Here is a 12,058-nt window from a genome sequence, read left to right on the forward strand (position 1 = left end):
TAACCCATAACACTAAACATAAGCCTAACAATAATTGTAACACTAAACATTACCCTAACCCCAAAATTAACCAGAACAATAACCCTAACACTATCATTAACACTAATACTAACCCTAACACTAACACTAAAACTAACACTAATTCAAAAACTTGCCCTAACCCTAACCCTAACACTAACCGTAACGCTAACCCTAATACAAATTCTAAACCTAGCCCTAACACTACCCCTAACACTGACCCTAACCCAAACCCTACACATAGATCTACACATAACTGTAACCGTAAACCTAACCTAACCATAACCCTAATAGAAACCCTAAATCAAACCAGAAACCTGAACCTAAAACAACCGTAACCCTAACCCTTACCCAACCCTACACGTAACTCTAACACTAACGCTAACTCTAACCATAAACTTTAATCTAACTGTAAACCTATCTGTAATTCTAACCCTAACCCTTAAAAATATCCTAATCCTAATCATAACCCTAATCCTAACTTTAAAATTTACCCTAACACTAACCCTAATCTTATCCTTAACCCTAACACTAAAGCTAACCCTAACCCTAATCCTAAACCTGACCCTCAACATAACATTAACCATAGCACTAACAATAACCCTAACGCTAAACATCTCCCTCACCATAACACTAACCCTAACACTTACTGTAACCCAAAATCTAACCCTAATACATTTCTATCCCTAACCCTAAAACTAACACTAACCCTAAACGAACCATAACACTATCACTAACCTTAACCCGGAATCTAAACATAATACTAACCCTAAACCTAATTTTAACAATAAATCTAAACCTATCCTTTACCTAACACTGTTTCTAACCTTATCCCTAACTCTAAATCAAACACAAATCATAAACCTAAGTCTAACTCTAACACTAACTCTAACCATAACAGAAACTTTAACACTAACACTAACAATAATGCTAATCCAAACACTATACCTAACTCTAACCCTAACCCTAACCATAACCATAGCTTTAACTAACCCTAACACTAAATCTAAACCTAATCCTAAACCTAACATTAACCCTATACCTAACCCTAACACTAACGCTAACCAAAACCCAAACACTAACACCAAACCTAAACTTAACCCTAACCCTAGAACTAACGCTAAAACTAACCCTAACATGAACCCTAACTCTAACCCTAACATTAACCCTAAACCTAACCCTAACACGAACCCTAACTCTAACCCTAACTCTAACCGTATACCTAACTCTAAAACGAATCCTAACCCTTACCAAACCCTTAGACAAACCTTAAACCTAACTAAATTCCTAAAACTAACCCTAAACTTAACCTTCACCATATCCATAAGGCTAATCCTAACCGTAATCCCAACCCTAACCCTAATACTAAACCTAACACAAACATTAAAACTATCCATAACTTAATCCCAAACCTAACCCTAACCCTAACATTAACACTAACCCAAAACCTAACACAACCACAAACCATAACCCTAACCCTAACACTAAACGTAACCCTAATACTAACTGTAACCCTAACCCAAACCATAATTCTAAATGTAAACCTAAACTAAACCCTAATCCTAACAATAACACAAAACCTAACCCTAAACATAACACTAAGTATAACACTAACCATAACCCTAACCCTAAAATTAACTTGAAACCTATCACTAAACTTAACATTATTCTTAATCTTAACCCTAACCCTAACCAAAACAGTAAAACCAAACCTAAACCTAACCCTAACCCTAAAACTCATGCTAAACCTAACCCTAATATAAACCCTATTCCTAACCCTAACACTAACCTTAATCATAAAAATAACCCTAAACCCAACCCTAAAACTAACCCTAAACTTATCCCTAAACCTAAACCTAACACTAACTGTAAACATTAACCTAACCCTAACACTAGCCCTAACTCTAAATCTAATGAAAAGGTTAACACTAACACTTACACTAACCCAAACCCTAATCCTAAGTGTAAACCTAGCCCTAACCTGAACCCAAACCCTAAACCTAACTAAAAGCCTAACATTATCCCTATAGTCACCCTAAGCTTAAAACGTACACTAACTCTAAACCTAACCCTAACCCTAAAAATAACCCTAACCATAACCATAACACTAACCCTAATCCTAACACTAACCCTGACACTAACCCTAAACATATTGCTAAATCTAACACTATAACTAATGTTACCCTAACCCTAAAACAAACCCAAACCTGAACCCTAACATAAATCCTAAAACTAATTCTAATTCTAACACTATGATGAACCTTAAACCTAACCCTAACACTAACCCTAACCCTAACCCTCACACTAACACTAACCCTAACCTTAACACTAACCCAAACTCTAACACTAACCCTAATTCTAACTCTAACACTAACCTTAATCTTAACTGTGACACTGATCTTTACACTAATCCTTACGAAAAACCTGAGACTAACACTAAACTTAAAACTAACCCTAATCCTAATGGTAACACTAAGAGTAACAATAACCTTAATACTAACCCTAACACAAACCCAAACCCAAAACCTAACACTAAACCTAATTCTAAACCTAACCCCAAAACTAACCCTAACATTAACCCTAAACCTAATTGTAACCCTATCCCTAACAGTTACCTTAACCCTAAAAAAAACCCTAACACTAAGCCTAACCCTAACTGTAACCTTGAAACAAACCCAAATGCTAACACTAACCCTAACCCTTTAAGTAAAACTAAATCTAAGAAAAACCTAACACTAACCCTTAACCTAACCCTAAACTTTACCCTAACCCCAACACTAAAACTAAATTTAACCTTAACCATAACACTAACCCTAAGACAAACCTAAACCTAACTATAACCCTAAACCTAACCATAATCCTAACCCTATCACTAACCCTAAACTAAGCTTAATCCTAACACTAACACTAAAACTAACTCTAATGCTAACCCTAACACCAACCCTCACACTAACCCTAGATCTACACATAACACTAACCCTAACCCTAACACTAACCCAACACTAAACCTCTCCCTAACTGTATACTATTGCTAACGTTAACTCTAACCCTAACTCTAACATTTACACTAATTTTACCTTTAAACCTAACATTAAACCTAACCCAAACAATAGCACGAAAACTAACCCTAATGCTAAACCTATAACAAATCCTAAATGTAAAGCTAACCCTAACACAAACCCTAAACCAAACAATAACTCTAACCTTAACCCTAACACAAACCCTAATACTAACACTAACAACTAACTCTAACCTTAACCCAAGTCCTACCTGTAAACCACACCTAAAAATTACCCTAAAACTAACCCTAAAATAAACCCTAACCCTAACTCTAACCCAAACACTAACACTAATTTAACTCTTATTTTTAATCTAAACATAAATCTTACCTTAACCCGAACACTAACCCTAACTCTAACCTTAACCATAACACTAACCCTAAGAGAAAATGTAATCCTAACCACAACCCTAAACGTAACCCTAACCCAATTCTATCACTAATCCTAAAATTAACCCTAATCCTAACCCTAATGCTAACCCTAACTCTAACCCTAAAACTTAAACAAACACTAAGTGTTGCCCTAACCTTAAACCTAACACAAAAAATAACCCTAAAACTAACACTAAACCTAACACTAAACCTAACTCTTACTCTAACCCTAACTCTCACGCTAAACCTAACCCTATCCCTAAATCTAATACTAACCCTAAAACTAAACCCAACCCTAACCATAACCCTAACCATAACACTAACACTAAGTCTAACCCTAATAATTGAACAAACCCTAAGCCAAACCCGAACCCTAACACTAAGACAAACACTAACCATAATCCTAACTGTAATCCTAACCCTATCCCTAACCCTAAAAAAACCTAACCCTTCACTAACCCTAACAAAAAAACCTAACCCTAACCATAACCCCTTTCCTATCACTAAACCTAACCCTAAAACCACCCCTAAAACTAACCCTACATCTAACACAAACCCTATTGGTAATCATAACCCTAACCCCAACCTACACTAACCCTAACAGTAACCTAACCCTTATCCTAACCCTAACCCTAAAACTAACCCTAAAACTAACCTTAACCCTAAATCTAACGATAACCCTAACACTAACCCTACCCAAAATCTAACCCTAAATCTAACCCTAACACAAACCTTAACTCTAAATCTAACCCAAACCTAAACCTAACCCTAACTCTAACCTGAATTCTAACTGTAACCATAACCCTAAATCTAACCTTAACACTTACCCTTACAGAAAACCTAAGAGAGACACTAACACTAACCCTAACACTAACCCTAACCCTAAACCTAACACTAACCCTAACCTAAACACTAACTTTATCTGTAACCATAAACCTAAACCTTACACTTACTCTAACCCTAATCCTAAGCCTAACCATAACCCTAACCCTATCCCTAAGACGAACCCTAAGCCTAACTCTAACCCTAACACTAACCCTAACAGTAAACTTAACCCTATCCCTAACACTAACACTAAGTCTTACACAAATCCTAAACATAACTCTAACACTAACAATAACCCCTACCCTAACCCTATCACTAACCCTAACTCTAAACCTATCCATAAACCTATCACTAAAACTAACCCTAATCCTAAACCTAACCCTAACACTAATACTGATCCTAATTCTAACACTAACCTAACAGTGACACTACCCCTAACCCTAATCCTATCTGTAAATTTAACCATAACCCTTACTCTAACACTAAACCTTACCCTAAATCTAAACCTAACACTAAAAGTAAACCAAACTCTAACCCTAACCGTAACACTAATACTCACCCTTGGCCTAATATTTACCTTAAACCTATTCCTAACCCTAACACTATAAATAAACCTAACCCTAACACTAACCCAATTGCTAACACAAACCCTAATCCTAACTTTACCCAAACCTAACACTAAAAGCAACCCTAAACCTTATCATAAATCTAAACCTAACCCTAACCGTAACACTAACACTTAACCTAACCCTAACCTTAACAATAACCCTAATCCTAACCATAACTCTAACTCTAACCCTAATCTGAACTGTAAGGGTAAACTTAATACTAAACCTAACCCTAACACTAAGCCTAAAAATAACCCTAACCATAACCCTAATACAAACCCTAACCCTAACAGTAACCCAACCCATAACATTAAACATAACCCTAACAATAACTGTAACACTAATCATTACCCTAACCCCAAAATTAACCAGAACACTAAACCTAACACTATCAATAACATTAATACTAAACCTAACACTAACACTAAAACTAACACTAATCCTAACTCTTGCCCTAATCCAAACCCTAACACTAACCCTAATCCTAACCCTACACATAGATCTACACATAACCATAACCGTAAACCTAACCTTAACCCTAACCCTAATAGAAACCCTAACTCAAACCAGAAACCTAAACCTAAAAAACCCTAACCCGAAACCTTACCCAACCTTAAACGTGACCATAACACTAATGCTAACTCTAACCATAAACTTTAATCTAAGCATAAACTTATCTGTAATTCTAACCCTAACTCTAACCCTTAAAAATATCCTAATCTTAACCATAACCAGAATCCTAACTTTAAAATTTACCCTAACACTAACCCTAATCCTATCCTTAACCCTAACTCTAAAGCTAACCCTAACCCTTACCCTAAACCTGACCCTTAAACTAACACTAACCCTAACACTAACAATAACCCTAAAGCTAAACATCAACCCTAACCGTAACACTAACCCTGACACTTACCGTAACCCAAAACCTAAGCCTAACAAATCCCTATTTATAACCCTATAACTAACTCTAACCCTAAACCAACCATAACTCTATCACTAACCCTAATCCTAGATCTAAACATGATACTAACCCTAAACCTAATTTTAACAATAAATCTAAACCTATTACTAAACCTAACACTATTTCTAACCTTATCCCTAACCCTAACTCAAACACTAATCATAAACCTAAATCTAACCCTAACACTAACTCTAACCATAACACAAACCTTAAACCTAACACTAACATTAATACTAATCCTAACACTGAACCTAACACTAAATTTAACCTTAAGTTTTACCCAAACCCTAAACCTTACCCTAACCCGAACAGTACCCCTAACCCTAAACATAAACATAACAATTACTCTAACCATAATCCTAACACTATACCTAACTCTAACCCTAATCCTAACTCTCAACCTAACCATAACCATAACCTTAACACTAACCCTAACCCTAAATCTAACTCTTACCCTACACAAACTCTAACCCTAAACACATACCCTAAGTCCAACACTAACACTAACACTATCACAAGCACTTACCCTAACCCTAACCATAACCCTAGTTCTAACCGTCACCCTAAAACTGACCCTAAACCTAACCCTAACCCTAACTCTAACCCTAACACTAAACCTAAGCCTAACCATAACCCTTACCCTAACCCTAACCCTGAATCTAATTCAACCATAAATCTAATACTAACATTAACACTAACCTTAACCCTAACCCAACACTAATCCTAATGATAACCCAGCAGTAACCCTAACCATAATACAACTGGAACACTAACCCTAAAACTTACCCAAACCCTAACACTAACCCTAACCATAACCTTAACCCTAACACTAACCCTACTCCTAACACCACCCTAATGCTAATAATCCCAACCCGAACCCTTACCCTAACATTTACACTAACCCAAACCCTAAAAAAAACACTAACCCTAAACCTAATTCTAACCATAATTTTAAAAGTAACCCTAACACTAACACTAACCCTAACTCTCACCTAACCCTAACTCAAAACCTAACTGTAAACCTAAAGCAAACCGTAACACTAACCGTAATCATAACCATAATACTACACCTAATGGTAAGCCCAAAACTAACAATAACTCTAACATTTAACCCAACCCTATTCATAAACATAATCCTAACCCTAACACTAAACCTACTCAAAAACCTAACCCTAACCCTAACCCTAACCCTAAGTCTAACCCTAACACTAACACTAAGCCTAATTTTAACCCTAACACTAACACTAAACAAAACACTAACCCTAACCCTAACAATAACCCTAACCTTAACACTAACACTAACCCTAACCCTACCCCTAATCTTAACACTAACTCTAACTCTAAACCTTACTGTAATCCTAACACTAAACCTAACTCTAATTCTAACACTATATATAACCCTAATCCTATTCATAACCTAACACTAACCCTAACCCTACCCCTAACAAAATCCTATCACTAAACTTAATCCTAACACAAACCCTAACCCATTTCTAACACTAAATCTAATTGAACACTAACCCTAACTCTAACACTAACTCTAAAAATAACCCTAACCCTAATATTAATTTTAACACTAACCCTAAACCTACATCTTAAGCTAACCCTTACCCTAACCCTAATCCTAACACTAACTCGAATCCTATCCATAACCTTAACACTATAATTAAACCTAAACCTAACCCAATCATAAACACTAACAAAAACATAACGCTAACCCTAAACCTAACCCTAATGCCCACCCTAACCCTAACACTAACACAAACCATAACACTAACTGTAACAGTAACACTAACCATAACCCAAATCCTAAGTATTACCTTAACCCTAACACTAACCCTATACTTAGCATACCCCTTACATAAATCTAACCCTTACCCTAACCCTACCCCTAATTGTAACACTAACCTTAATTCTAAACCTAATTCTAACACTAACCTTACAATAAAATTTAACACTAACTTTAATCCTAACCTTAACCTTATCTTAAGTGTAACCCTAACCCTAACAATAACCCTAACCCTAATCCTAACTCTAACCCTAAACTAAACCTAACACTAACCCTGAACCTAACACGAACCCTAACACTAATCCTAACACAAATACTAACACTAACCTAACCCTAAACCTATCACTCACCCCAACCCGAATCCTAACCCTAACACTTACCATAACCCTAACACTAAGCTGAATACTAATTCTAACCCTAACACTAACCATAACCATAATACTAACCCTTAACTTAACCCTAAAACTAAACTTAAAAATAATTTTAACCATAACCATAACACTAAACTTAACCCTAAACCTAAACCCAAACCTAAACCTAACACTAACACTAGCAATAATCCAAAATGTAACTGTAACTGTAACTCTAACACGAACCTGAAGTCTAACCCTAAACCTAACACTAACACTAACACTAACCCTAACTCTAAACCTAAACCTAACCCCCCTAACACTAACCCTAACTCTTACCCTAACGATAATCCTAACTGTAACCCTAAGCTTAACACTAACTCTAACTCTATTGCTAACCGTAATACAATACCTAACTGTAACCCTAAACCCAACCTTAACACTAAACCTAACCCTAATCCAAAACTACAGCTAAGGGTAACAATAACACTAACTCTAACCTTTAACCCAACACTATTCCTAAACATAATTCTAACCCTAACACTAATCCTAATCCTAAAACTAACCCTCACCCTAACACGAACCCTAAGTCTAACACTAACAATATCACTAAGCCTAACTTTAACCCTAACACTAACACTAAACATAACACTAACCCTAACCCTAACTCTAAAAATAACACTAACTATAACACTAACACTAACCCTAACCCTACCCCTAATCCTAACACTAATATTAAATCTAACTCTAAACATTTTGTAATCCTAATACTAAACCTAACCACAATTCTAAACTCAAATATAACCCTATTCCTATTTGTAACCCTAACTCTAACCCTAACCGTATCTGTAACCAAAACCTACCCCTACACTTAAACCTAACACAAACCGTAACCCTATTCCTAACACTAAAACTAAATCTACCCCTAATCCTAACTCTAACCCTAACTCTAAAAATAACCCTAACCCTATCATTAATTTTAACACTAACCCTAAACCTACACCTAAGCCTAAACCTTACCCAAAAACTAATCCTCACCCTAATGCTAACACTAATTCTAATCCTATCCATAAACATAACATTATTATTAAACCTTAACCTAACCCTAACACAAACACTAATAAAAACATAACCCTAACCCTAACCCTAAACCTAAAACTCATCCTAACCCTAACTGTCACACTAACACTTACCATAACACTAACCCTAACGAAAAATTTACCACTAATACTATCCCTAATCCTAAATCAAATTCTAAACCTAACCTAAAACTAACATAGCCCTCAGCTGAATGCTTACCTTAACCAATACGCTTACACTAAACTTAAACTTAACCATAACACTAACAAAAACCTTAACCCTAACACAACCCTAACCTTAAAACTTATACATACCTATTTCAAAAACCTAACATGATCCCTAAACCTAACCCTTAACCTAATCCTAACACTAACACTAATTCTAAATTTAACTCTAACCCTAGCCATTACACTAAAACTAACCCTAACCCTAAGACAAACCATAACCATAAGCTTAAAACTAACCTCACCCTAAAAGTAACCCTAACCCTATCACTAACCCTAACCCTAACCTTAACACTAAACCTAATCCTAAACTTAGCACTAACCTAAGGCAAACCCTAACACTAACACTTATCCTAATACTAACACTAAACCTAAATTTAACCTTAACACAAAACCTAACCCTAACACTAACCCTAAAACTAACCCTAAACCTAAACCTAACACTAAGCCTAATACTAACACTTACCCTATCCTAAACCTTACCCTAAAACCAAACACTAAACCTAACCCTAACCATAACTATAACACTAACCCTAACACTAACCTTAAAAATTCCACTAAGCCCAAACCTAACCCAAACACTAACCCTAACCCAAAAACTAACCCTAAACACAATCATAACCTTTACACTAACACTAATCCTAACCCTAACCCTAACACAAACACTAAGATTAACTCTAACTCTAATGCTAACACAAACCTTAATTTAACCAGAATTCTGAACCTAATGTAACCCTAACCCTTATGCTTACCTAATCGTAACCCTAACTCTAACACAAACACTAACCATATCCTTAAATCAAACACTAACAGTATCCCTAAACCTAACCCTAACCCTAACATTAAGACTCACCATAACCCTAACCAAAACACTAAGTCTAACTGTAACCCTAATCCTCACCCTCACACTTACCCTACTCCTAAATATAACTGTAACAGGAAGCTTAACACTAAACATAACCCTAAACGTAACACTAACCCTAATCCTAAACCTAACCATAAACCTAACCCTGACACTAACCATAATGCTAACCCTAATGATAAACCTAAATATAATCCTAAGTCTAACCCTAACCCTCACCCTAACACTCAAGTTAACACTAACCCTAACCTAACCCTAACTGTATCCCTAACCCTATAATAACACTATCCCTAACCCTAACCCAAACCCTAAACCTAACCATAATCATAACTCTAACGATAAAACTAAACTTAACCCTAACACAAAACCTAACCCTAACCCAAACCCTAAAACTAACACTAACCCTAATTCTAAGCTTAACAACAACTCTAACTCAAACCATAAACCTAACTTTTACCTAACCCTAACACTAATGCTTACCTAACCAAACCCAAATCCTAACAGTAACAGTAACCCTAACAGGAATGCTAACCGTAACTGTAACACAAACCCTAAACCTAACCATACCACTAAGCCTAACCCTCACCCAAACAGTAACTCCAACCCTAACACTTACCTAATACTAATACTAACCCTATTTCTAACCCTAACCAAAACCCTAACCCTCACTAAAACTCTATACCTAAACTTAACAATACCAAAAACCCTAACACTAACACTAACCCTAAACCTCATTATAAACCTAAAACAAACACAAACCCAAAACCTAACCATAATCTAACCCTAACACTAACCCTAACCCTAAAGCTAACTGAATAACTAATTCTAACGCTATCCCAAACCATAGCACTAAGCCTACCCTTACCTGAACCCTTACCTTAACACTAAACCTGACGGAAACCCTAAGCTAAACCATAATGCTAACCCTAACCTAACTCTAATGCTAACATTTATCTAAACCTTACCATAATCCTAAACTTAACACTAACCCTAACAATAACTCTACCAATAAATTTAACACAGATCCTAAACCTAAATATATCAGTAAGCCCAACCCTCACCCAAACCCTAACAATAACCCTAACCCTAACCCTAAACCTAACCCTAAACCTAATCCTAACATACACCTTAACGCTAACGCAAACACTAACACGAAACCTACCTTTAAACCTAACCCTAACCCTAATCCAAACCATAACAATAACCTAACCCTAACCCTAAAACTTACTCCAAACCAAAACCTAACACTAACCCTAACCCCAACACTAACTGTCACCCTAAAACCTAGAATAACCCCAACCAAACACTAAAAAACATTAACCCTAAACCTAAAACTAATCGTAACAATAACCCTAACCCAAAACCTAAACCTAAACCTAAAACTAACACTAATCTTAAACTTAACCGTAACCCTACCACTAACCAAATCTACTCTAACACTAACCCTAATTTTAACCCTAAACCAAGCCATAACTGTAACTTTAAACATAACCCTAATGGTAGCCCTATCAGAAACCCTATCCCTAACCCTACAACTAACACTAAAACTAACCCTAACACGAACCTTAACCCTAATTTTACACTAACACGAATTCTAAACCTAACCCTAAACCTAATCCTAAACCTTAACCTAAACCTAACCCTAAACCAAATCCTAACACTTACATTAACCTAACCATAACACAAACAACAATACTAACCCTATCCGTAACACAAATCCTAACTCTAAACATAACCCTAAACTTAACCCAACCCTAAACCTAAACCTAACCAAAAAATAACCCTAAATCTAACCCTAATCTTATCACAAACCCGATCCTTTATCCTAACTCTAACACTAACCCTAACCCTAACCCTACTACGAACCCTAAAGAAACCTTTATTGTAACTGTAACAGTAACACTAAAACTA

Source organism: Marmota flaviventris, chromosome 12 (assembly GCF_047511675.1).
Source record: "Marmota flaviventris isolate mMarFla1 chromosome 12, mMarFla1.hap1, whole genome shotgun sequence".
NCBI lineage: Eukaryota > Metazoa > Chordata > Mammalia > Rodentia > Sciuridae > Marmota > Marmota flaviventris.